The 27888-nt window shown below is 34.8% G+C and overlaps 1 protein-coding gene across 1 annotated transcript in view; it reads left to right on the forward strand.

Moving 5' to 3' along the window:
• The window catches only part of LOC309798827 (uncharacterized protein), a 192686-nt gene extending 165259 nt beyond the window's left edge, over positions 1-27427 (forward strand). The window contains exon 2 of the transcript XR_014293235.1: positions 27261-27427. The gene's annotated coding sequence lies outside the window, so the exon portion shown is untranslated. The remainder of the gene's footprint in view (positions 1-27260) is intronic.
• The last annotated feature ends 461 nt before the right edge of the window (positions 27428-27888 follow it).

Genomic DNA, 27888 nt, shown 5'->3' on the forward strand with positions numbered 1-27888 from the left:
TCCATTATATTTTGTATTGAAGAAGAAAATGGATTCTATGCCGTCTCATGGCAAATCTAAGGGCTGTTTACCATCAAGTCCAAACCTCATCTGTTTTCAATTTCACAGTTCCAAAAAGCTCTAGAAAAAACTATCTAAATGACTATGAATGCTCATAACACTTCTCAAACCACTTTTCATACTCCTAAATCATCAAATCAATGCAAATCAGTGCTTATTAATGCTACCCACTCCTTGGAAATTTTACTTTTTCATAAGTATTTATTTTAACCAAAATAAAGTAAATATGATCTGTTGAAGCTCCTAGGAGGAAAAGATTTTATTTTCCCCATAAGTCAGTGACGCCATTGCAAATAGAAGCAATACTGTGACCTAATATGACCAATGAGCAGAGTATACACAGTGTTGACTAGTCCACAAGTCTCCATTTACTTAGCAGTAAATCAGTGTAATCTACACTGTACTCCATGGTGTTGCTGCAGTCACAGTAAAGACTGAAAGGCCAGCTTTGTTCCTTTTGCTAGATCCCTTAATTAGAAGATGAAATATAGCGCTTTAATGGTCCACTAAAAGAATTAAAAGAGATCAAATTTAAATTGCTCCATGATCAATTTTGAATTTTTTTTTTTTTTGAGGTACGCGGGCCTCTCACTGCTGTAGCCTCTCCCGTTGCTGAGCACAGGCTCCGGATGCGCAGGCTCAGCGGCCATGGCTCACGGGCCTAAGCGCTCCGCGGCATGTGGGATCTTCCCGGACCAGGGCTCGAACCTGCATCCCCTGCATTTGCAGGCAGATTCTTAACCACTGTGCCACCAGGGAAGCCCCTTGAATGTTTTATATTTAGAATTCTTTAAGGGAATAAAAGCTGCATAGTACTTTGACACAGAACACATTCACTTGGATTCAGCAAAAATTTGAGATCGTATTATATGAAAGGAATTGGGCTAAGTATTGTGGAAGTGAAATAATAAAAAGGTAAGAAATCGTGCCTACAAAGAGCTCATGGAATAGTATATTAGAAAAGTATACATAAAATGACTCTAGAGCAAAGTTTAATGGGATAAGGGCTATGGAAGAATTTCAAATTGCTAATATAGGCAGATGATGGAAATACTTCTTTTGCCTCCTGAGAATGCAAAAGGATTCATGAAGGAGACGGTGGTACTTGAGGGATCCTTCAAAGACTGAAAACAAGAGCCATGTAAAAAGGTTCATTGTAAAGGTATAATTACTAAAAGGTAAAGGGGTTTTCTGGACAAAGTGAGTCATTCTCTATGCCCAGATCATCATGGATAAAAAATGAAAAACAATGCTTGTAAGGCAGATGGCACATCACCATATTTAGAAAATGATCATTAATTGTTTATAGGGTAATAAGAAAGCAATATAATTCAAAGAAGAAATGGATGCAGTCAGAATAAACCTCAAGATTATTCTCACGCTAGCACTTATGGAATGATGATATGAAAAGCAGACCCATTGCCCAGCAAAACAATCATAGCTGGTGAAAATGATTGTTTTAAAACCACTTAAAGCCTCTACTCATAGGGCAGAGGCCTATAACAAAAGAATATACTCTGAAAGTAGCATTACCTTGCTGAAAGAAATTAAAAACCTCAAGAAATGGAACGACATCTTGGATCAGAAGACTTCATATTGTTAAGGTAGCAATATTCCCCAAATTTATCTACACCTTAAACACAATCCTTATCAAAATTCCAGTTAGCTTTTTGCACAATTTGACACATTGACCCTAAATTCATATGGACATTCAAGGGACCCAGACTAGCAAAAACAATCTTGAAAAGATTAGGGACTCACACTTCCATACGTCAAAACTTAAGACAAAGCTACAATCATCAAGAGAGTTTGGTACTGGCATAAGGCTAGACATATAGATCAGTGGAATATAATGGAGAGCCCAGAAATAAATCTTCACATTTACATTTAATTGATTTTCAACAGCACTGCTAAGATAATTCAATGGGGGAAAGAATAGTCTTTACAACAAATGCAGCTGAGATGACTGAATATTCATATTCAAAAGAATGAAGTTGGACCCATCTCTCATATCATATCATAGAAAAAAATTAACTCAAAATGGAAATGTAAGAGCTAAAGCTATTAAACTCTTAGGGGTAAACCTTTGTGACCTTGGATTAGGCAGTAGCTTCTTATATATGATATCAAAGTCATAGCACAAGCAACAAAAGAAAAAAAATAGATAAATCAGACTTCATAAAAACATTTTTAAAAAGACTTTTGTGCTTCAAAGGACACCATCAGGAAAATGAAAAGACAATCCACAGAATAGAAGAAGATATTTGCAAAGCATATATATAATAAAGGGCCTGTAATCTAGAATATATAAAGAACTCTTACAGATCAATAATAGACAAATAATCCAATTATAAATGGGCAAAATATCTGAATAAACATTTCTCCGAAGAAGATATACAATGGTCTATAAATTCATGAAAAAATGCTTAATGTCATTAACCATCAGAGAAATGCAAATTGAAACAACAACGAGATACCACTTCACACACCCTGACATGGCTATCATCAAAAAGACATAACAAGTGTTGGTGAGGATGTGAAGAAATTAGAACCTTCATATATTGCTATTGGGAATGTAAAATGGTATAGCTGCTTTGAAATACTCTCACAGTTCCTCTAAAAGTTAAACATAGAGTTACCACCATATGACCCAGAAATTCCATGCCTGGATATATACCCAAGAGAACTGAAAATGTATGTCACATAAAAAAATATGCAAATGTTTATAGCAGCCTTATTCACAGTAGAAAAAAATAAAATATTGCATATCTATGCAATGGAATACTATTTAGCAACAAAAAGAAATGAAGTATTGATATATGCTACAACATGGATGAGCCTTGAAAACATCATGCTAAGTAAAATAAACCAGCCACAAAAGACCACATATTCTATGTAATCATTTATATGAGATGTCCAGAATGGCAAATCTATGGACAAAAAGTAGATTTGTGGTTGCCAAGGGTTGAGGGAGATGGGGGTAAAAGGTAGTGGCTACTAATAGATATAGTGTTTCTTCTGGGGATGATGACAATATTCTAAAATTGATTGTTGTGATAGCTGCACAACTGAGTGAACATCCTAAAAGCCATTGAATTGTTCACTTTAAATGGGTTAATTGTATGGTACGTGAATCATAATCAAAATAAAGCTGTTATTTAAAAAAAAGAAGAGTAATATTCTACCATCAGTGTAGAAAGTGGAGGGTACAAGCCTGATGTAAAGAGACCATGAGAATGATTTTTTTTTTTTTTGTGGTGAGACACACTGAAAATCTGATCCAGGAAAATGAAGGAAAACTAACATGTATCAGACTTATATTTCTGAAAAGATAAAAGGTGTTTCCTCTTTAAGAAATCAGAAATGACTCTGTACTTTGGTATTTTTCCCTATATAAAGTACGTTATTACAGGAAAGAATCTGAGACTCTCATGATAGTTGAATGCTGAACTTCATCTTTTAACACTTTAATTTCTAAAATTCACAAAGTTTTGGTTTGTGATTATTCACATTATGCTTTCAATGCTATAATGGCTGATACTTTTCTCCTATATAGTTGAACTTTACACAACACAGCTTCTTGGTTGTGTTTCCTTTTGCTAGGTCAGAAATGAACCTACAATTTTACAGTCATGTTCTTTTCATTTGATTATTCAAGTAATAAAATATGAAGTTTCTTGATATTTCAGGAAGAACAAACTTTGCATGCTTCCATAAGTGAAAATTAAGGGCAAAATTAGATGAAATTGAAGTTCAGCGAAGATGAACATAATGATGCCTGGAATGATTTATAAAGAAATATTAAACAAGGGAGACTAACTTTGGAAAACTTGGAAAAGCAGATGACTAAGTGGAAACATTATATACAAATATTTGATCATATCAAAAGAGAGAGAAGTGACACATAGAAGCCAAGCATATAGAGAATTAACAATGTAATGTTGATTAAAAAAGGAAAATCAAAATGAAAACTAAAAGAGGAAGCTGGTAGAATAATCTGATATTGAAAAGGTTTCCTAGACAACAAGGTGTCAAAAATGTTTTTGTTGGGCGTTGGTATAAAAAACCAAAATTATGGTAACAATTACCTTTAAGATACAACATTAACATGCTCCCTAATATTTCAAGAAGCAAAACATGGGGCAATTGAGCAAACAGATGGGATCCTACATCGATAATCACTTTTCAGAAATATGGCTTTGAGAGATGTTAAACAACCTCAGCAGGCTCCTTTTCAACAGCCTTATCTCCTGATATTGACTTCCATGGCCAGAGTAGGACGGATAATTGGAAGATTTTGATTTTCATACAGTAATGTAATCTCTTTCATTGGAGTGAAGTGATCTCTGAAAGCATTACTTGGAACACATGATGCTGATTCATTACATTTCACTTGATAATTGTAGCAATGGGTGTGTGTAATTTTAATTGTACATCTGTCATCATATGGAAAAAGTATATGCCATATCACAAAGTGGGGAGATAGTGAACTTTCAAAGGTATCTGAGTATCAGATGTTTTCCTAACTGGCCATTAACTGTAGGAAATTTGCTAATCATCTTTTCTTCTTTAAGTGAAAATGTCACACTGTCCTTGACCTTAAGTGGAGATGTTCTGCCTGTGATTCATACTGCAGGGAATAATAATAATAATAACAGTTACAGACAATGGTCACTAGACTAAACCAAGCTCCCATTGAATCACGGTCACCTAAATTTTTATTCCTTTGCTTCATACTTTAGCTTCTGACACACCAATCTTAGGTCATCCTGGTTGTACTGACACATTTAATTCTGTTTCACTGATTTGCAATCTTAACCTGCCCCACTCAAAACTTACTCCGAAAGAATGTACTTCAAGGATGAAGTTTGAACAAAATCTTTGAAATAATTCATATGACAAAATTTATTTCATCTGGCAAAGAATTGGTAGAAATTTTATTATAGGAAAACATAATGTTTGTATCTTTAATTGCAATAGTTTGAGGATACAGCACACTGGGACACAAAATGGGAACTTAACAAACGTGCTGAGCAAACAAATGAATAAAAAATGGATTTTAAGAAAAGATACGAGTTGCAGCCATGGTTGAAGAATTATATCTAATATGTAATTTGTGTATTGGAGTATTATTGGCTATGGCAAAAGAAGAGCTATGCTGCATCAAACTTGTAAAACACCTAATGTTGTATGCTAAGGAGTTTGGTATTTATTTCATGGATTTTAAAGTAGATAAATTTCATGAGTATTGGGGGAAAAGAAAAATAGAATGGGATGGATGTTAAGCGAGAACTTGGTTTCAATGATGTGAGTGTGAGCTACAATTTCTAAGGATGGAGATCAGTAAGAATGTAATAAGGTACAGATCTTCCTCAACTTATGATTGGGTAATATCCTGAGAAATCCATTGTAACTTGAAAATACCATATATTGAAAATGCATTTCATAGACCTAACCTACCAAACCGCATAGCTTGTTAGCCTACCTTAAACAGGCTTGGAACACCTACACTAGCCTACATTTGGGCAAAATAATCTAACAAAAAGCCTATTTTTAATAAAGAGTTAAATATCTCATGTAATTTATTGAATACTGCACTGAAAGTGAAAAACAGAATGGTTAATGGGTACAGAATGGCTTTAAGTGTACCAGTTGTTCCCATTCATGATAGCGTGGCTGACTCGGAGCTGCAGCTCACTCCTGCTGCCCAGCATCACGAAAGAGTATCATACCACATATCGCTAGCCTGGGAAAAGATAAAATTCAAAATCTGAAGTATGGTTTCTACTGAATGTGTATTACTTCCACACCATCACAAAGTCGAACCACGGTAAGTCAGGGACTGAAGATATTTGATGATTTGGAAGTCATTGGTGACTTTTGAGAAGGTAGATTGACAAATTGGTGGAGACAAAGCAAGAAAAAGTCAATTACATTTTCTGTTCTGGCCAAAATAGAGTAACAGGGATCAGAGTTACCCTCTGGAACACCGAAAAAAAAGGGTAGGGAAATAAGACAACAGTTTGCAAGACACTGGACATCAAGGAGCAGAGACTCATTCCTGAGAGACAAGAAATAAATGATGTGAGCCTTATGATTGCTTCACATTACCTGAGTTTCCAGGCCACAGCTCAGGGAGGGGGATCCAAGGCAGAGACCAGCAGTCTCACTAAATAAAGGAGAAAGGGCTGAGAGACTAGAGAACAAGGTGGGTAGAGTTCTCAAGACAGTACCAGAGAGAAGAACGATTCACAGAGAGGGAACTCCAGAATCTTGCACCTCCACACTAACTGTTCAGCTGATTACTGATCAGCTTATGTGTGTGACTACATTACTAGAGGGCAGGAAAGGAACCACTTAAATGGACTATAGAAAACAGTGCCTAATATTCATATAGGGCCTGAGATACTGACTTTTCCTGTCAGCCAGACTGTAAAACCTCAAGATTAACAGGGCAATGGACAATATACATGGAAAGGTCTTGCCTCAGTGGTGGGGAATATTTAACCATATATTATAAAAGAACAATACAGCAACATTATTTAGCCATATAATATAACAGGAGACTGCTATATTTCTTGGGTTTTTTTTTTTTTTTTTTTTTTTTTTTTTGCGGTACGTGGGCCTCTCACTGTTGTGGCCTCTCCCGTTGCGGAGCACAGGCTCCGGACGCGCAGGCTCAGTGGCCATGGCTCACGGGCCTAGCCGCTCCGCGGCATGTGGGATCCTCCCAGACCGGGGCACGAACCCATGTCCCCTGCATTGGCAGGCAGACTCTCAACCACTGTGCCACCAGGGAAGCCCAAGACTGATATATTTCTTTCTACCAAATCTTTAAAAGGACCTAAAAGGATCAAACCGCTTCCAAGCAACTTAACAGTATCCCAGGAAAAAAGGTAAAAAATATTTGTAAAAATACAAAATTATCCAGCACCCAAAAAGGTAAAATTTACAATGGCTGGCATCCAATAATCAATTATCAAGGAAGCAAAGAGGCAGTAATCGCCCTTGTAATGAAGAAATGAAGCAACCAAAGCCAACTCATAATCGACACAGATGTTAGAATTAGCAGAAATGACCATAGAACAATTCTTATTACTATACTCAAAAGGTTCAAAAAGTTAAGTTAGAAACAAGGAATATACTTTTTTTTTTAATTTTTTTTTTACTATTAATTAATTTATTTATTTTTGCTGTGTTGTGTCTTCGTTTCTGTGCGAGGGCTTTCTCCAGTTGTGGCAAGCGGGGGCCACTCTTCATCAAGTGAATATACTTTTTAATGTCCTAAATCAAACTTCTAGAAACGAAAAATTCAAAGTGTAAGATAATAAAAAAACACACATTGAATGGCATCCATGACATATTAGACACTGCAGATTAGTGAACTTGAAGACTAAGCGAGAAATATTATCCAAAATAAAACACAAACAAAAAGAAAAAATTTTTCAAAATGAGCAGAGCATCAGTAAACTGTTTGAAGAAAACTTCAAACAATCTAATGTACATATATATATAAAATTGGAGTCTCCAAAGACGAGGAGAGAGAAGGCAAGACAGAAAACATGTTTGAAGAAATAATGGCAACTTTTCCGCAAATTTAATGGAAACTATAAGTCCCCAAATCCAAGAACTTCAACAAACTTCAAGCACAAGAAACATAAAAAAAAGGACAAGTCATATCGGAAACAAATTGTTCAAAAACCGTGATAAACAGAAAAATTTTAAAGGAGCCAGAGGGAAAAAAGACACATTACATACAAAGAAACAAAAAACAGGATGAAATCAGACCTCTTATCTGAATAATGCAACTGAGAAAGAGTAGACAGCCTCCTTAAAGAAAGAAAAAAAATTGGTAAACTTAGAATTCTATGTACAGTGAAGACATCTCTTTAAACCAAGGCAAAATAAGGATTTTTTCAGTCATACAAAAGATGAACAAATTCATTACCAGGAGACATAAAGTACCCCCAAAAGAGCTGAATAATTTCATTTAGGCAGAAGGAAAATTATACCAGATGGAAATAAGTGTCTAAAGGAATAAAGAGTAGTGAAATTGATAACTACATGGGTAAATCAATAAGATTTCCTATATATTAAAATCATTGGTGATTCAGTATTTAAGGAAAGGTAATTTTTTAAGTATTATGGAATTTATAAGATATATAAGATCAAAATGGATGTCAACAGTAGAACAAAATTGGGAAGAGAACTCAATCAAATAGAAGAGAGAAAAAATAGAGATAAATCAATGAAGGTAAAAGCTGATTCTTTAAGAAGAACAATAAAGTATATTAACCTCAAGCCTGTCTAATTAGTAAAAAAAAAAAAAAGATTGCTAAAATCAGCAATGAAAGAGGTGACATCACTCTACAGATTCCACAGCTATCTAAAGGATAACAAGAAGTAACATGAATACTTTGACTATAATTTTGACAAGATATATGACATAGATATATTCCTTGAAATACACAAACTAATCAAGTTCATTGAAGAATAAATAGACAATGTGAATATACCTATATCTATTAAAGAAGTTGAATTTTGCTTCAGGTTCATCAATATTTTATCAACTATGAGACCAACATTCATATATACTCCTCTCATATTTTTGTAGCGCTATGAACATTACACTGTTGCTATCAATTACTGGCAAAAATGAAGCCATAAATAAAAGCAGAATTACTCTTTAAAAAAATGATCTAGCTGGGCTTCCCTGGTGGCGCAGTGGTTGAGAGTCTGCCTGCCGATGCAGGGGACGCGGGTTCGTGCCCCGGTCCGGGAAGATCCCACATGCCGCGGAGCGGCTGGGCCCGTGAGCCATGGCCACTGAGCCTGTGCGTCCGGAGCCTGTGCTCTGCAACGGGAGAGGCCACGACAGTGAGAGGCCCGCGTACAGCAAAAAAAAAAAAAAAAAAAAAAAAAAAAAAGATCTAGTTAAGTCACTACAGCACGGGAGGAATCTCAAAATAATAGTGCTGAGTAAAAAGAGAATTGTATAGCTCCACTTATATTAAGATTGTAATGAAATAACTATGACAATTATTTTGTTAACCAAAAATTGAAATCTATAGTCAAAACAATGTTAACTCTCCTTAATAAGGAAATTATTAACTCCCCTTTTACAATTCCATCAAGCCCCCAAAACCAGATTGAATACTACTTACTTAAATTGTAGGTAAACCTTGAGTTATGTCATTTTATCATATCTCCCAACTAAATATAATTTTTAAATTTTACCATATTCATAAAAATTCACCACCAAGGAATATTTCCATATCTTATATAACAGATACAGAACAGAAGGGTGCTTCAAGTCCCTGGCAAATGTAGTTTGCAAAATAGACATCTGTGATCAAAACTACACAGCAACATCAAATATCCTCACAAATCTATTCATATGCTTTGCATTTCATGAATAGCAATTTAAAATTCACTCATTAGTTTAAGAAATCAAGCAACTCCTTTACATTTCCAAAATAACAGCTAAAACTGGCTTGGACAGGAAAATTTGTAGCTAGAAAAATTCATAGTGCAGACCTAAAGTGTACTTCTGTTTCCATTAATGAAGGAATTCATCTCTAAATGGAAGTATATGTATATATTTCATCCTTATAGGAGAGGATATCTGTTTATGTGCAAATATTCTATTTCAAATGAAGTTTGCCTGTGAGCATCGTGTGCCTGAAGAACCAGGTCTTTTCTATGTAGTTTTGGAAGCCAAAGCCTAGAATTGCTCTCTAATCTAAAATTTCTCACCACAACCTTAAGTCCATATCACTGCTGTATCTTATTTACCCAATGATTTCCAAATTAGTCTCTCTTCTTAAGTATATTTTTATAAAATGCAAATCTGGTCAAATTCACATGCTTGTTAATTCTCCAGGCTCATCTAAACTTACCTATACGCATAAACACATCTCTCTCACACACACGCAGCCACACAAACACTTACATTCCAGATTCCAGTCAACATGTCCTTTTCATATCTCTGTGTCTTTGTACATGATCTTCCCTATTGTTAGGACTCAGGCCACTGTGATCTTGTTTCAATGCTCTCTCCTTCAAGGCCAATTTTATGATTGGTTTTATTAAGATCTTGTTTTTAGACAAGGACCCTCATTTGCCAGTTGCCTTCTAGTAAAGAATTCATTCTAATACTCCAGACAGATGAGTAACTAATGCTTTCAAAATCTAGGAAATTGGGGCTTCCCTGGTGGCGCAGTGGTTGAGAGTCCGCCTGCCGATGCAGGGGACACGCGTTCGTGCCCCGGTCCGGGAAGATCCCACATGCTGCAGAGTGGCTGGGCCCGTGAGCCATGGCCTCTGAGCCTGCGCATCCAGAGCCTGTGCTCCACAATGGGAGAGGCCTGCGTACCACAAAAAAAAAATCTAGGAAATTGCCAAACTTATTTATTCACACATCAAAGAGGTCAATATTATGCCCTCTGGCTCAGCATTATCTGGTTTCTGTGGCTCTCCATTCAAGCCTTTGACTTTGTGAAGCAGCTTTCCCCCTTACACTATTCTATCCAATAAAATCTGCTTTTCCACATTTTGGTTATGTGACCTTGCATTTCACAGAACACATTTACTCAACTCTAAAGTGGAAACCATATCATCAAACTCAAACTTTGGTGAGAATTAAATGATCACTTTACATAAGTCCCTAATATTACAAGCATCACAGAATGATATTCAGCAAATATTTGTAGAAGAGTAGGAGGGAGAGAGGAAGGAAGGAGAGTTCCAAAAAGGTACAAAGAACCCAAGAAAAAAAAAGCTTTAATGGTGTTTATCTTGTGTGATAGCCTTCAATTAAAGCTCAGTCAATCTTATCTATTAAGATGAAAAAAATGTATTTGCAAAATGAGAGTCACTAGAAAAGCTTCCTATTGCTTATTGGTGATGGCTACTTCCAGTGAAATAGACTTTCCTTGGAGAAATTATGTGGTTTTTTTCATTGCTGTAATTACCTGTATTGGTATAAGTTGTCATATAGAAATAAACAGGAGCAATGTTTGATCTCTTTGGATTTTTTTTTTTTAGCATCAATGAGACTTTAAGGAAGTCTCAAATCTGTAGTTTTTAGGAGAGAGAAATCAGGAGAGCCTTATATATCTTTGTTAGTGTAGCCTCCTAAAGTTTTCAAAGCCCATTCACAATCTTTGGTTTTTTTCAGGTTAACGGTATAGAGAAACCAGAAAGTATTATTGTCTTCATTTTAATAACTGAGAAAACTCCAGATAACTTGAGTTACCTAAAGTGTGAGATCTGAGTCAGTGTCTTCTAATTGTGTGCATTATTTCCACACTGACATTCAGCAATATTATGAAAAATGAAATATACATCTTGAAACCTTGGACCCCAACTATTGAAACTAGGGCAATAACATATGTACCGGAGCCTCTAATAAAGAAAACATAAAGATATACTTTCATTTTCTGGAAGGAGTTGTACCCTGCTTTTCATCTTGCCTGTTGTTAGTCAGTTATGTGGCAGGAGGTGGGATAAATTCCTTTCTGGATGTAAAAGCCACAGACAAGGGGGAAGTGGACTGCATGGCCACTCATACTCGTATCATGCTCTCCTGATCTTTCACCATTTAAAAAAAAGTTAAGGATATTGTTCTCTTTTCAATCTATCATTAGAGTAAATAAGGAACTTTTATTGTTCATAATAAAGACAATGTCTTTAAGTAAGCAAATATTTATGGCATATTCAACAGATATTTGCATCATGAGGAAGAAACTGATAGTACATGGAAGAATTGAAAGGTAATGAATAGCCACTCCTGTTATTTAATATCTTACAAAATGGAAACCTGTGATTTCTTAATTATCGCCCTTTCACTGCTTCTTTTTTGCCCAAGTGCATAGCACTTAACTTTTTACATCAAATTGTATCCTACTAAAAAAGGGAAAATATTGTACCTCATCCTATTTTTTGAAACATATATTTCCTATTTGCTACAACCCTAGTGAAAACAAACACTGTGTAATTATTAAACATTGCTAACCAGGTTAATTATGCTCATATTAAAATTCTTTAAAATAAAGATTTGCTTAGGTTAGGAAAATAGGTTGCAGTAGGCTGTAGCAAACTTTCTCTCTGTTAAAATTCCCTTTGGTGATATGTGTGTCCATGTTAGCCTCCACTTTAAGCCAGCCACGTGCCTAAAGCTGATGGTATATTATACAATTATAATAATCAATTGTATTACAGTGTCACATAAGAGGTAACAAAACCCTTGGAGAATTTCGTTCTAAGAATATGTAGTTTAATAAAGAAAAAGGAAATTGTTTTTCATTTCTGACACTCTGCATGAAACAGCATTAAAAGCCCAGCCTTTTGAGCCAGGCAGAAATGAGTTCATAGTCCAGCATTGCCATGTTATGATCCTGTGGCTTTAGGCAAGTTGCTTTGCAGAATATGTTATCTCATATACATACATATATACATACATATATATATATATATATATATATATATATATATATATATATATATACACACATACATATATACCTAAATATAAAAGAATATTATTCAACCATAAAAAAGAAGGATCTCCTACCATCTGTGACAGGGCTGGACCTTGAGGACATTATGCCAAGTGAAATAAGTCCGACAGAGAAACACAAACACTTACATTTCGAATCTAAAACAAAAAACTCACAGAAACAGCAGAATGGTGGTTGTTAGGTACTGGAGGGTGAGGGAAATGGGTAGATGTTGGTCAAAGCGTACAAACTTCCAGTTATAAGGTGAGTAAGTTCTGGGGACCTAATATACAACATGGTGACTATGGTTAACAGTGCCATATTATATAGTTGAAAGTTGCTAAGACAGATTTTAAATGTTCTCACCACATACACACAAACATTTAATTATGTGAGGCAATGGATAAACTAACCTTACTGTAGTAATCATTTCATAATACATACATATATCAAATCATCACATTATATACCTGAAACTTATACAATGTTATTTCTCAATTATATCTCAATAAAGTTGGAAATGTTTTTTAATTAAAAAAATAAAAATTGGGCTTTCCTGGTGGCACAGTGGTTAAGAATCTGCATGCCAAACTTGCACAAGCCTCTTAGACAGCCTCATCCACCAGAGGGCAGACAGCAGAAGCAAGAAGAACTACAATCCTGCAGCCTGTGGAAAAAAAACCACATTCACAGAAAGATAGACAAGATGAAAAGGCAGAGGGCTATGTACCAGATGAAGGAACAAGAGAAAACCCCAGAAAAACAACTAAATGAAGTGGAGATAGGCAACCTTCCAGAAAAAGAATTCAGAATAATGATAGTGAAGAGTATGATGCGGGACCTCAGAAAAAAAAATGGAGGCAAAGACTGAGAAGATGCAAGAAATGTTTAACAAAGACCTAGAAGAATTAAAGAACAAACAAACAGAGATGAACAATACAATAACTGAAATGAAAACTACACTAGAGGAATCAATAGCAGAATAACTGAGGCAGAAGAACAGATAAGTGACCTGAAAGACAGAATGGTGGAGTTCACTGCTGCGGAACAGAATAAAGAAAAAAGAATGGAAAGAAATGAAGACAGCCTAAGAGACCTCTCGGACAACATCAAATGCAACAACACTCGCATTATAGGGGTCCCAGAAGGAGAAGAGAGAGAGAAAGGATCCGAGAAAATATTTGAAGAGATTATAGTCGAAAACTTCCCTAACATGGGAAAGGAAATAACCACCCAAGTCCAGGAAGGGCAGTGAGTCCCATGCAGGATAAACCCAAGGAGAAAAACGCCAAGACACATACTAATCAAATTGGCAAAAATTAAAGACAAAGAAAAATTACTGAAAGCAGCAAGGGAAAAACGACAAATAACATACAAGGGAACTCCCATAAGGTTAACAGCCGATTTCTCAGCAGAAACTCTACAAGCCAGAAGGGTGTGGCATGATACCCTTAAAGTGATGAAAGGGAAGAACCTACAGCCAAGATTACTCTACCCGGCAAGGATCTCATTCAGTTTCGATGGAGAAATCAAAAGCTTTACAGACAAGCAAAAGCTAGGAGAATTCAGCACCACCAAACCAGCTCTACAACAAATGCTAAAGGAACTTCTCTAAGTGGGAAACACAAGAGAAGAAAAGGACCTACAAAAACAAACCCAAAACAATTAAGAAAGTGGTCATAGGAACATACATATCGATAACTACCTTAAACGTGAATGCATTAAATGCTCCAACCCAAAGACACAGGCTTGCTGAATGGATACAAAAACAAGACCCATATATATGCTGTCTACAAAAGACCCACTTTAGACCGAGGGACACATACAAACTGAAAGTGAGGGGATGGAAAAAGATATTCCATGCAAAAGGAAATCAAGAGAAAGCTGGAGTAGCAATACTCGTATCAGATAAAATAGACTTTAAAATAAAGAATGTTACAAGAGACAAGGAAGGACACTACATAAAGATCAAGGGATCAATCCAAGAAGGAGATATAACAATTATAAATGTATATGCACCCAACACAGAAGCACCTCAATACATAAGGCAACTGCTAACAGCTACAAAAGAGGAAATCGACAGTAACACAATAATAGTGGGGGACTTTAACACCTCAGTTACACCAATGGACAGATCATCCAAAATGAAAATAAATAAGGAAACAGAAGCTTTAAATGACACAATAGACCAGATAGATTTAATTGATATTTATAGGACATTCCATCCAACAGCAGATTACACTTTCTTCTCAAGTGCACAAGGAACATTCTTGAAGATAGATCACATCCTGGGTCACAAATCAAGCCTCAGTAAATTTAAGAAACTTGAAACCATATCAAGCATCTTTTCTGACCACAATGCTATGAGATTAGAAATGAATTACAGGGGAAAAAACGTCAAAAATATAAACACATGGAGGCTAAACAATACGTTCCTAAATAACCAAGAGACCACTGAAGAAGTCAAAGAGGAAATCAAAAAATACCTAGAGACAATCCAAAACCAATGGGATGCAGCAAAAGCAGTTCTAAGAGGGAACTTTATAGCTATACAAGCCTACCTCAAGAAACAAGAAAAATCTCAAATAAACAATCTAACCTTACACCTAAAGGAACTAGAGAAAGAAGAACAAACAAAACCCAAAGTTAGCAGAAGGAAAGAAATCATAAAGATCAGAGCAGAAATAAATGAAATAGAAACAAAGAAAACAATAGCAAAGATCAATAAAACTAAAAGCTAGTTCTTTGAGAAGATAAACAAAATTGATAAACCATTAGCCAGACTCATCAAGAAAAAGAGGGAGAGGACTCAAATCAATAAAATTAGAAATGAAAAAGGAGAAGTAACAACAGACACTGCAGAAATACAAAGCATCCTGAGACTACTACAAGCAACTCTATGCCAATAAAATGGACAACCTAGAAGAAATGGACAAATTCTTAGAAAGGTATAACTTTCCAAGACTGAACCAGGAAGAAACAGAAACTATGAACAGACCAATCACAAGTAATGAAATTGAAACTGTGATTAAAAATCTTCCAACAAGCAAAAGTCCAGGACCAGATGGCTTCACATGTGAATTCTATCAAACATTTACAGAAGAGCTAATACCCATCCTTCTCAAAGTCCTCCAAAAAATTGCAGAGGAAGGAACATTCCCAAACTCATTCTATGAGGCCACCATCACCCTGGTACCAAACCCAGACAGACATACTACAAAAAAAGGAAAATTACAGACCAATATCACTGATGAACATAGGTGCAAAAATACTCAGAAAAATACTAGTAAACATAATCCAACAACACATTAAAAGGATCATACACCACGATCAAGTGGGATTTATTCCAGGGATGAAAGGTTTCCTCAATATATGCAAATCAATCAATGTGATACACCGTATTAACAAATTGAAGAAGAAAAACCATATGATCATCTCAATAGATGCAGAAAAAGCTTTGGACAAAATTCAACACCCATTTATGATAAAAAACTCTCCAGAAAGGGGGCATAGAGGGAACCTACCTCAACATAATAAAGGCCATATATGACAAACACACAGCAAACATCATTCTCAATGGTGAAAAACTGAAAGCATTTCCTCTAAGATCAGCAACAAGAAAAGGATGTCCACTCTCACCACTATTATTCAACATAGTTTTGGAAGTCCTAGCCATGGCAATCAGAGAAGAAAAAGAAATAAAAGGAATACAAATTGGAAAAGAAGAAGTAAAACTGTTACTGTTTGCAGATGACATGATATATACATAGAGAATCCTAAAGATGCCAACAGAAAAGTACTAGAGCTAGTCAATGAATTTGGTAAGTAGCAGGATACAAAATTAATGCACAGAAATCTCTTGCATTCCTATACACTAATGATGAAAAATCTGAAAGAGAAATTAAGGAAACACTCCCATTTATCACTACAACAAAAAGAATAAAACACCTAGAAATAAACCTACCTAGGGAGACAAAAGACCTGTATGCAGAAAACTGTAAGACACTAATGAAAGAAATTAAAGGTGATACCAACAGATGGAGACATATACCACGTTCCTGGATTGGAAGAATCAATATTGTGAAAATGACTCTACTACCCAAAGCAATCTACAGATTCAATGCAATCCCTATCAAATTACCAATGGCATTTTTTATGGAACTAGAACAAAATATCTTAATACTTGTATGGAGACACAAAAGACCCCAAATAGCCAAAGCAGTCTTGAGGGGAAAAAAAAAAAACGGAGATGGAGGAATCAGACTCCCTGACTTCAGACTATACGACAAAGCTACAGTGATCAAGACAATATGGTACTGGCACAAAAACAGAAACATAGATCAACGGAACAAGATAGAAGGCCCAGAGACAAACCCACTAACCTATAGTCAAATAATCTATTACAAAGGAGGCAAGGATATACAATGGAGAAAAGACAGTCTCTTCAATAAGTGGTGCTGGGAAAATTGGACAGCTACATGTAAAAGAATGAAATTCGAACACTCCCTAACACCGTACACAAAAATAATCTCATAATGGATTAGTGACCTAAATGTAAGACTGGACACTATTAAACTCTTAGAGGAAAACCTAGGAAGAACACTCTTTGATAGATACCACAGCAAGATCTTTTTTGATCCACCTCCTAGAGTAATGGAAATAAAACCAAAAATAAACAAATGGGACCTAATGAAACCTCAAAGCTTTTGCACAGCAAAGGAAACCATAAACGAGATGAAAGACAACCCTCAGAATGGGAGAAAATATTTGCAAACAGATCAACGGACAAAGGATTAATCTCCAAAATATACAAACAGCTCATGCAGCTCAATATTAAGGAAACAAACAACCCAATCCAAAAATGGGCAGAAGACCTAAATAGACACTTCTCCAAAGAAGACATACAGATGGCCAAGAAGCACATGAAAAGCTGCTCAACATCACTAATTATTAGAGAAATGCAAATCAAAACTACAATGAGGTATCACCTCACACCAGTTAGAATGGACATCATAAGAAAATCTACAAACAACAAATGCTGGAGAGGGTGTGGAGAAAAGGAAACCCTCTTGCACTGTTGGTGGGAATGTAAATGGATACAACCACCATGGAGAACAGTATGGAGGTTCCTTAAAAAACTAAAAATAAAATTACCATATGATCCAGCAATCCCACTACTGGGCATATACCCAGAGAAAACCAACATTCAAAAAGACACATGCACCCCAATGTTCACTGCAACACTATTTACAACTACTTATTACTACTTTACTACTACTACTTATTACACCATTATTATTGAGCCTCTGGGAGAGAAAAATCTGTAATGGAAACACAGACAATATCTAAGGTTCCTTTTCTGCTCTTTTTAGAGAGACAAGACAGTTACTCTTGAAATTAAATAAAAATTCAGGACAATAACATAAGAAATGTCTAAAGGCCATATAAATGTAGCCCTTGATAAGCTACTTTTTGAAGTTTAGTTCCTCTGTCTCAAACTAGTCTTCAGGATTTATTGATTCCAAAAGCCATTCACATGCTGGAAATGTGCTACCTACTAACACTTCTACAAGAAAAAATATAAATGAGATTTCAGTGACTAGCTGGAAAAGAAAAAAACAAAGAAAAAGGGGGGGAAAGGTATTATGTTAGCCTTCCAAACTCACAACAGAAGAACCTAAAGTTTAAAAATGAACTTGAGTTCTTTCATAATGAATAGACTGTTTTATCAAGGTCAGTCTTTTAAAAATAATTGCTACCACATATTAATTGAAGCCAATGAGCTAAGTGTAACATTAGCATCATTTTAAATGAATCATCTAACTTAATACTTATAATATATGGTAATGTTAGCCCCATTCTTCTGATGAGTAAATCACTATATGCAAGTTCACATAGCTTGGAACAAGCTTTCAACTGAGGACTTTTTGACACAGAAGCCCAAGCCTTTCATACCTGCGAAAGAAATAAAGAATGCTTATTGCATTCATTTTGTACCTATATGTCTTAAATGAAGTAGCAGTACACTGAGAATATATATAGATCATGAATTATCTCAATTCCCAGGGCTGCTATTATATCATTAAGCTATTATTGTTAACTTTCTGCTAACTACCAGAATATTGACTATTATAACTAAAATTAAAAAGAGGACTTCAATTTACAGACAAGTGAAGTCACACAGTATATGTGTGTGGTGACATCTCAAATTTGGGTATTGACTTTTACCTTTTCAGTATAACAGTTTATCAAATGACAGCATGGTGCTTAAAAGATTTTACTTATAGGCTGTTTTCAAGAGGCAAATGTCTTGGGAATTTTTCTCACTTCACTGTTCTTTAGCATAATGTACACCCTATGGCTCATTTTCCTAGTTAATGATCAACTTGAGCAATATGTCTTTTTAATGTGAATATGAAATTTGTGTTCTGCAAGATGATGATGACAGAACACAGCAACAAGCTTTTTATTCATTTATTTTTGCTAGCCTTTTAAAAATTAAAGTCATCTGACCAATAGTTTATGAAATTACTATTTAGAGCAAGAACCTTATTTATTTACTCCTGGGTAAGAAAATGAAAAAGTTAATAAAGTTCATAAAACTCCATTACCTAATGAACTCTAGTTCAATAATGCACAATAATGCACCACAGACTTACATACAAAGGGCCTTGCAAACACTTAACCATGAGTTAAATCAATCAAAATAAATACAGTTGCAACCACAAAATTGACTACATTGAAAATATGTATAACATTTCTGAGAATGTTTTCTCTATCCTGCTGGGTAAAAAAGTCACTGCTGTAAACAACTGTGGTTTTTCCTGTAATTTGGCAACAAAACAGTCAATATACAATACAGCTCTTCTTATTACAAATATATAGGCAGTCAATACGTATGTTGACTGATTGGTTTTACTTTTAAAAAGCTATTTCTGTGGCCCACTGTTGATCTGATTATAATAAATTTTATACCAGAAATAATCTTAACACAGTGTTTTTTTAGACCCTGTCAACAGTTAGTCTCCAAACCGACAGATCTTGATTGAATACTGTTTTCCTAATAGTGATAAGGAGGAAAGGTAAAGTAAACTTAGTCAAGCCTTTCTGTAGTACTTTAATTCCCTTCATTTAATATAATTACTATCATCTAGAAAAAGACAACCAAACTTTAACCTGTCACCAAAATAAAGATGTGATAAATTAGTTTCAAAATCCTGGAGGAGGAAATGAAATGGGCATGGAGGAAAAAATGATATTCCCTTGCTCCTATCTTCATAAAGTACTTCTTAATTTATTTATTTAATACAAAGATATTAGAAATTTCTAATAATATACCAGATTAAATTTAACAAAATTTGATTGTAAAAAATGTATTTCCAATGCTGTATATTCTAAAGTGACATGGTTCCATTTCTTAAACTGCCCTGTGCCTTAATATGTTCTTTAATTTATAAATATTTTAGTAAAATAAATCTGAAAAATTCGCCCTATAAAATCGCTTCTTAGAGTTTCCCAATGCCCATGAGTTCATTAAATGACATTTACAATAACGGATTCAAGAAATAAATTTAATATTTGTTAAGCGCAGTGTTTCCTAAACTCATTTGACTTTAGAAAAGATCTTTTTTTCAAGTAATACCTATTAAACTCTCATATATCAAGTGGAACATCCTTTGGAAAAACACCAGATAAGAGAATATTATCTGTGTTTACAATTCAGATTAAGCAAGTTATAAAAATTAACACAGGGCCTCCCTGGTGGCGCAGTGGTTGAGAGTCCGCCTGCCGATGCAGGGGATACGGGTTCATGCCCCGGTCTGGGAGGATCCCATATACCGCGGAGCGGCTGGGCCCGTGCGCCATGGCCGCTGGGCCTGCGCATCCGGAGCCTGTGCTCCGCAACGGGAGAGGCCACAACAGTGAGAGGCCCGCATACCGCAAAAAAAAAAAAAAAAAAAAAAAAAAATTAACACAATATTACATTTATATATTATAAATAAATAATTAAAATACTATTTCTGGAATTTAAATCTTCAGTATATGAACTGAATAATGCAATGAATCAGGCAAAAGGGAAATAAAATTGAGGAAATACTACAGAATGTTAAATAAAAGTTACAGTGATTAAATATATGAGGGATAATCAAGAAATATGGTGATTAAGTCCAACACAAAACTAGCAGAAGTTCTAAAATCAGTTAACATAAGAAACACAGAAGAAATCATCAGAGACATTAATAAAATAATATCCCTTAGCTGAACAAATATCTGAGTTTTTAGACTGAAATAGGTCCACAGAGTAACTTACAGGGTTCAAAGTGTTAAAAAAAGATTCATAGCGAAACATACGCTGATGAAATTTCAGAAACTTAAGTATAAGGCTTTCTAAAAAGATGTCAGAGCAGAAAAACAAGGGACCTACTAAGGAATCAGATGTACATCTAACCCTTTACCAGAACTGCTGGATACTAGACGTCAACAGAATAATGCCTGATAAAAACTATTTTATACCAGTAGTTTATACCCAGTCAGATGACCAATTCTGTGAAAGAAAAAAATGCAAATGCGAAGAAAATTTTCCCACCACATGTTCATATTTTTAAAATTCTATTAAAAGTATTTTTACAAAAAACTATTGCTTCAGTTTATGTCAGAGTGTTCTGCCTATGTTTTCATCTTGGAAGTTGTATAGTGTCCACTCTTAAACTAAGGTCTTTAATCCATTTTGAGCTTAGTTTTGTACATGGTGTTAGAGAACATTCTAATTTCATTCTTGTACATGTAGCTATCCAGTTTTTCAGCACCTCTTATTGAAGAGACTGTCTTTTCTCCACTATATATTCTTGCCTCCTTTGTCACAGATTTATTGACCATGAGTATGTGGGTTTATTTCTGGGTTCTCTATCCTGTTCCATTGATCTATGTGTCTGTTTCTGTGCCAGTACCATACTGTTTTGATTACTGTAGCTTTGTAGTATAGTGTGAAAACAGGAAGCATGGCTCTTCCAGCTCTGTTCTTCTTTCTCAAAATTGTTTTGGCTATTCAGGATCTTTTGTGTTTCCATACAAATTTTAAAATTATTTGTTCTAGTTCTGTGAAAAATGCCATTTGTAATTTCATAGGGGTTGCACTGAATCTGCAGATGGCCTTGGGTAGTATGGTCATTTTAACAATATTGATTCTTCCAGTCCAAGAACACGATATATCTTTCCATCTGTTTCTGTCATCTTCAATTCCTTTCATCAATGTCTTGTAGTTTTTGGAGTACAGGTCTTTGCCTCTTCAGGTAGGCTTATTCCTAGGTATTTTATTCTCCTTGATGCAATGGTAAATGGGATTGTTTCCGTAATTTCCCTTTCTGATATTTCATTGTTAGCATATAGAAATGCAACAGATTTCTGTATATTAATTTTGTACCCTGCAACTTTACCAAGTTCACTGATGAGCTCTAGTGGTTTTCTGGTGACACCTTTAGGATTTCCTATGTATAGTATCATGTCATCTGCAAACAGTGACAGTTTTTACTTCTTCCTTTCCAATTTGGATTCCTTTTATTTTATTTTTTTTCTTCTCTGATTACCGTGGCTAGGACTTCCAAAACTATGTTGAATGAAAGTGGCAAGCATGGGCATCCTTGTCTTGTTTCCCATCTTAGAGGGAATGCTTTCAGCTTTTCACTGTTGAGTATGATGTTATCTGTGGGCTTATCATATATGGCCCTTATTATGTTGAGGTAGGTTCCCTCTATACCCACTTTCTGGAGAGTTTTTTTATCACAAATGATGTTGAATTTTATCAAAAGCTTTTTCTGCATCAATTGAGATGATCATATGGCTTTTATTGTTCAATTTGTTAATGTGGTGTGTCAGACTGATTTGGGATACTGAAAAATCCTGGCATCCCTGAGATAAATCCCACTTGATCATGGTGTATCATCCTTTTAATGTATTGTTGGATTCAGTTTGCTAGTATTTTGTTGAGACTTTTTGCATCTATGTTCATCAGTGATATTGGCTGGTAACTTTCATTTTTTGTAGTATCTTTGTCTGGTTTTGGTATCAGGGTGACGGTGGCCTCAAAGAATGAGTTCGGAAGTGGTACTTCCTCTGCAATTTTTTGCATTAGTTTCAGAAGGATCCGTGTTAACTCTTCTCTAAATGTTTGGTAGAATTCACCTGTGAAGCCATCTGGTCCTAGACTTTTGTTTCTTGGAAGTTTTTAAATAACTGATTCAATTTCAGTACTGGTAATCAGTCTGTTCATATTTTCTATTTCTTCCAGGTTCAGTCTTCAGAGATTGTACCTTTCTAAGAATTTGTACATTTTTTTCTAGGTTGTCCATTTTGTTGGCATAGAGTTGCTCATAGTAGTCTCTTAGGATCCTTTGTATTTCTGTGGTGTCCGTTGTAAGTTTTCATTTTTGATTTTATTGATTTGGGCCCTCTCTCTTTTTTTCTTGATGAGTCTGGCTAAAGATTTATCAATTTTGTTTATCTTTTCAAAGAACCAGCTTTTAGTTTCATTGATTTTTTTTGACTGTATTTCATTTATTTCTGCTCTATTTTTTGGATTCCTCTCCTAAAGTAAAGAAAATATAAGCAAAAATAAACAAATGGGACCTAATTAAACTTAAAAGCTTTTGCACAGCAGAGGAAACCATCAACAAAATGAAAAGACAACCTATTGAATGGGAGAAAATATTTGCAAATGATATGACCAATATAGGATTCATATCCAACATGTATAAACAGCTTATAAAACTCAACATCAAAAACAAACAACCCAATTAAAAAATGGACAGAACTGAATCGACATTTTTCCAAAGAAGAAATGCAGATAGCCAATAGGCATATAAAAAGATGCCTAACATCAGTAATCATCAGGGAAATGCAAATATTGGGTGGGCCAAAAAGTGCCTTCAGTTATTAAGTAAAAATAAAAGACACATCTTTCATTTTCACCAAGAACTTTATTGAACAACATATTCACCCATTTGTTCCACTACCTTCTGCCATTTTTCAGGCAAATTCATGATTCCATCTTCCCATAACATTTTATCTTTTTGAGCAAAGAACTGTTCCAGGTGCCTTTTACAGTCTTCCGGGGAATTGAAATATTTTCCATTAAGAGAATTTTGTAAAGACCAAAATAAACGGAAATCCAAAGGTGCAATGTCTGGTGAATAGGGCAGATGAATCACAACTTCCCAGCCAAGCTGTAACAGTTTTTGCCTGGTCATCAAAGAAACATGTGGTCTTGTGTTATCCTGGTGGAAGATTAATGCATTTTCTGTTGACTAATTCTGGATGCTTTTGTTGACTGCCACTTTCAGTTGGTCTAATTGGGAGCACTACTTGTTGGAATTAATCCTTTGGTTTTCTGGAAGGAGCTCATAATAGAGGACTCCCTTCCAATCCCACCATATACACAACATCACCTTCTTTGGATGAAGACCAGCCTTTGGTGTGGCTGGTGGTGGTTCATTTCGCTTGTCCCACGATCTCTTCCATTCCACATTGTTGTACAGTATCCACTTTTCATCACCCATCACAATGTGTTTTGAAAATGCAACGTTTTCATTACGTTTCAGTAGAGAATCGCAGGTGGAAATATGGTCAAGAAGATTTTTTGCACTTAACTTATATGGAACCCAAACATCAAAGCGAGTCACATAACCAAGTTGGTGCAAATGATTTTCAGTGCTTGATTTGGATATTTTGAGTATGTTGGCTATCTCCCACGTGGTATAATGTTGATTGCTCTCAATTACTGTTTTGATTTGACTGCTATCAACTTCAACTGATCTACCTGACCATGGAGCATCATCCAGCGAGAAATCTCCAGCACAAAACTTCGCAAACCACTTCTGTCATGTTCAATCAGTCACTGAACCTTCTCCATACACTGCACAAATCTTTTTGTGCATTTCAGTTGCGTTTTTACCTTTCTTGAAATAATAAAGCATAATACGCCAAAAATGTTGCTTTTTTCTTCCATCTTCAATATTAAAATGGCTACACAAAATTTTACCAATTTTGATAAGTCTTTCTTTATATGCATGCTGATATGACAGCTGTCACATACAATCTAACAAAATTGTTTTGAAGAAAGTTAAAGACAACTAAGTGCTACTAGAGCCATCTTACAGAAAAAACTGAACGAACCTTTTGGCCCATCCAATAAAAACCACAGTGAGATATCACTTCACACCTGTCAGAATGGCTATCATCAAAAAGTCAACAAATCACAAATGTTGGTGAGGATGTGCAGAAAAGAGAACCCTTGTACACTGTTGTTGAGAAAGTAAATCGGTGTGGAAAACACAGTGGAGGTTTCTCAAAAAACGAATGGCAGAGATACCATGTGACCCAGCAATTCCACTCCTGGGTATATACCAAACAAACAAACAAACAAACACTAATTCAAAAAGATACATGCATCCCAATATTCAAAGCAGTGTTATTTACAATGCCAAGGTATGGAAGCAACCTAAGTGTCCATCAACAGATAAATGGATGAAGAAAATGCAAGATATATATATATATATATATATACACAATATATATATATATAATGGAATACTACTCAGCCATAAAAAAGAATGACATTTTGCCATTTCCAGCAACACGGATGGACTTGGAGGGCATTATGCTAAGTGAAATAAATCAGAAAGATAAATACTGTATGATATCGCTTATATGTATCATCTAAAAATACAGCAAACTAATTAACATAACACAAAACGAGCAGACCTACATATATAGAAAACAAACTAGTGGTTACCAGACATGAGGGGAAAGGGGAATATAGGGGTGGGGGAGTGGGAAGTACAAACTCTTGGGTGTAAGACAGGCTCAAGGATATATTGTACAACACGGGGAATATAGCCAATATTTTGTAATAACCGTAAATGGAAAGTAACCTTTAATATTGTATAAAAATCTTAAGTACTTTACAAAATAATTTTTAAATGGAAGAATAATATGAGAATTTTAAACAGTGGTGATACCATATGATCTGTAAGAAGAAAATAAATCTCCAAAGAAATAAAAATAAATACATTATGGCTGCAACTAGAGAAAACCCACGTGCAGCAACAAAGACCTGACATAGCCAAAAATAAATTAATAAATAAATAAATTTTAAAAAATAAAGAAATTTAATAAATAAATACATAAATACATAAGACTTTGGAAACTGAGACATTTACCTCTTAAGCAGTAGGTGATTAACATCACAGATTTATATTTGTTACTCTATAGATCCAATTGCAATCCTTGATTTTTCCATGAATAATAAGTTAGATTTTTATCTCTTTTATGGTGCTTACAACAATGCCCATGAAAAAGCTGTTTTCTAAAGATTTGAATTCATCTTGGATTATTCTTTTATCACAGTATTTTTCATGACAGAATTAATTGTTCTAAACATGTTTATTAACTTGTCAAGGGAATATTTATCATTTCCTTTGTTAGATGTAGCTGAATGATGTTTTCTACCTAACTAACAAGTATGCCTTAGTTTCTCCTTGTGAATGAGGAACGATAAATGCCTCTTTTGCCTCTGGCTCTTCCTCTGTAAACTGGACACAATATATATTCTTTCTAAATTTCGTATGAAATCAAACAAATGGGTTATTTGTAAATCAATATAATTTATGTAACATGGTTTTGCATGTTATCTGTCTCAGAATAAGCATCCAGTATAATATTGCTATTTCATACAGTATAATTATAATTAGAAAACAGAAGTAAACTATATTCAACGCATAAAGGGGAAGCAAAAGTCATAGAGATCTTCTTATATCTCACAAATATTTTCATTTATTTATAGGAATATGCTTTAAAGTCTCAAGACATTTAGTAGATTTCATGTTTATTTATATAGTAAGAGAATTTTCATAAGGGTATAATTTTAGCTTCCTTACTTAGAAAAATTCTGAGGAACTTATATAAGAGCCAATGTTTCAACCATTCCCTTTAATAATACTGTAACTAGCAAGCTAATGAGTATTCACTTATCTAAAATATCCTAAAGTTCAACTGGGCAGCTTCAAAATTTTTCATATGACTGTTGATTAAAACTTTTATTTGTACCTTGTATCCATTTCATTTTTTTTACTTTCCAAAACAATATATTGTATAAAGGACTCATATCTAGGATACATAAAGAACCCTTAAAACTCAACAATGAGAAAACAAGCAACCTAACTTTATATACGTGTGTATACACACACACACACACACACACACACAAAATCTATAAGAACAAAAGAAAGAAAAATACATATACACATATTTTTACCAAAGAAGATATACAGATGGCAAATAAGCATATGAAAAGATGCTCAACATCATATGTCATTAGGGAGATACAAATAAAACCACAATGAGATATAACTACACACCTATTAGAAGAGCTAAAATCCGATAACTGACAATACCAAATGCTGTTGAAGTGCAACAAGAACATACATTCATTGCTAGTGAGAATATAAAATGATACAGTTATTTGGGAAGACAGTTTGACAGTTTCCTACAGAGCTAAGCACAGTTTTACAATAGGATCAGGCAATCATATTCCCCAGCTAATTGAAAACCTATATTCACACAAAGGCCTATACCCAAATGGTTATAGCAGCTTTTTTTATAATTGTCCCAAACTGGAAATAATCATATCATATTATCCTTCAACAGGTGAATGGATAAACAAACTTGGTATTCGAGATGATGGATACTTCAGGGGATAAAAGGGAAGAAACTATAGATTCACAGAACAACGTGGATGAATCCTAAATGCATGTTGCTAAGTCAAAGATGCCAAATTCAAAAGTCTACATATTGTATGATGCTGTTTATTCAACATTCTGGAAAAGACAAATTATAGGGATGGAAGACAAATCAGCATTTGTCAGAGGTTGGGAGTGAATGACTACAAAGGCCACTCACAGAGAATATTTTAGGTGGATGAAACTGTACTGTATGGTACTAGGCATAAGATACATGACTACGCATCTGTCAAAACACGTAGAATAGTACATCAAAGGGTGAACTTTAATGTATGCAATTTTTAATCAGAGTATCCTGGATGTAATGCATACTGTGACAAATAAATTTAACTGTATTCCCAATATATGATAAAACGGCACTGAAGGGGGTGGAGAAAAAGGAACTGACATAAGTGACTTTGGAAAATGATGTTCTGATTGGTAAATCTAAGACTGGGTGCAAAAATAACTGTACATAAACACAATTTTAGTTGGTAAGTGTTTCTCACAGGAATACAGTTTAAGAAATATGAAAACACATTTACACTAGTGTAGAA

Source organism: Mesoplodon mirus, assembly GCF_964341445.2.
Source record: "Mesoplodon mirus genome assembly, chromosome: 1".
Taxonomy (NCBI): Eukaryota; Metazoa; Chordata; class Mammalia; order Artiodactyla; family Ziphiidae; genus Mesoplodon; species Mesoplodon mirus.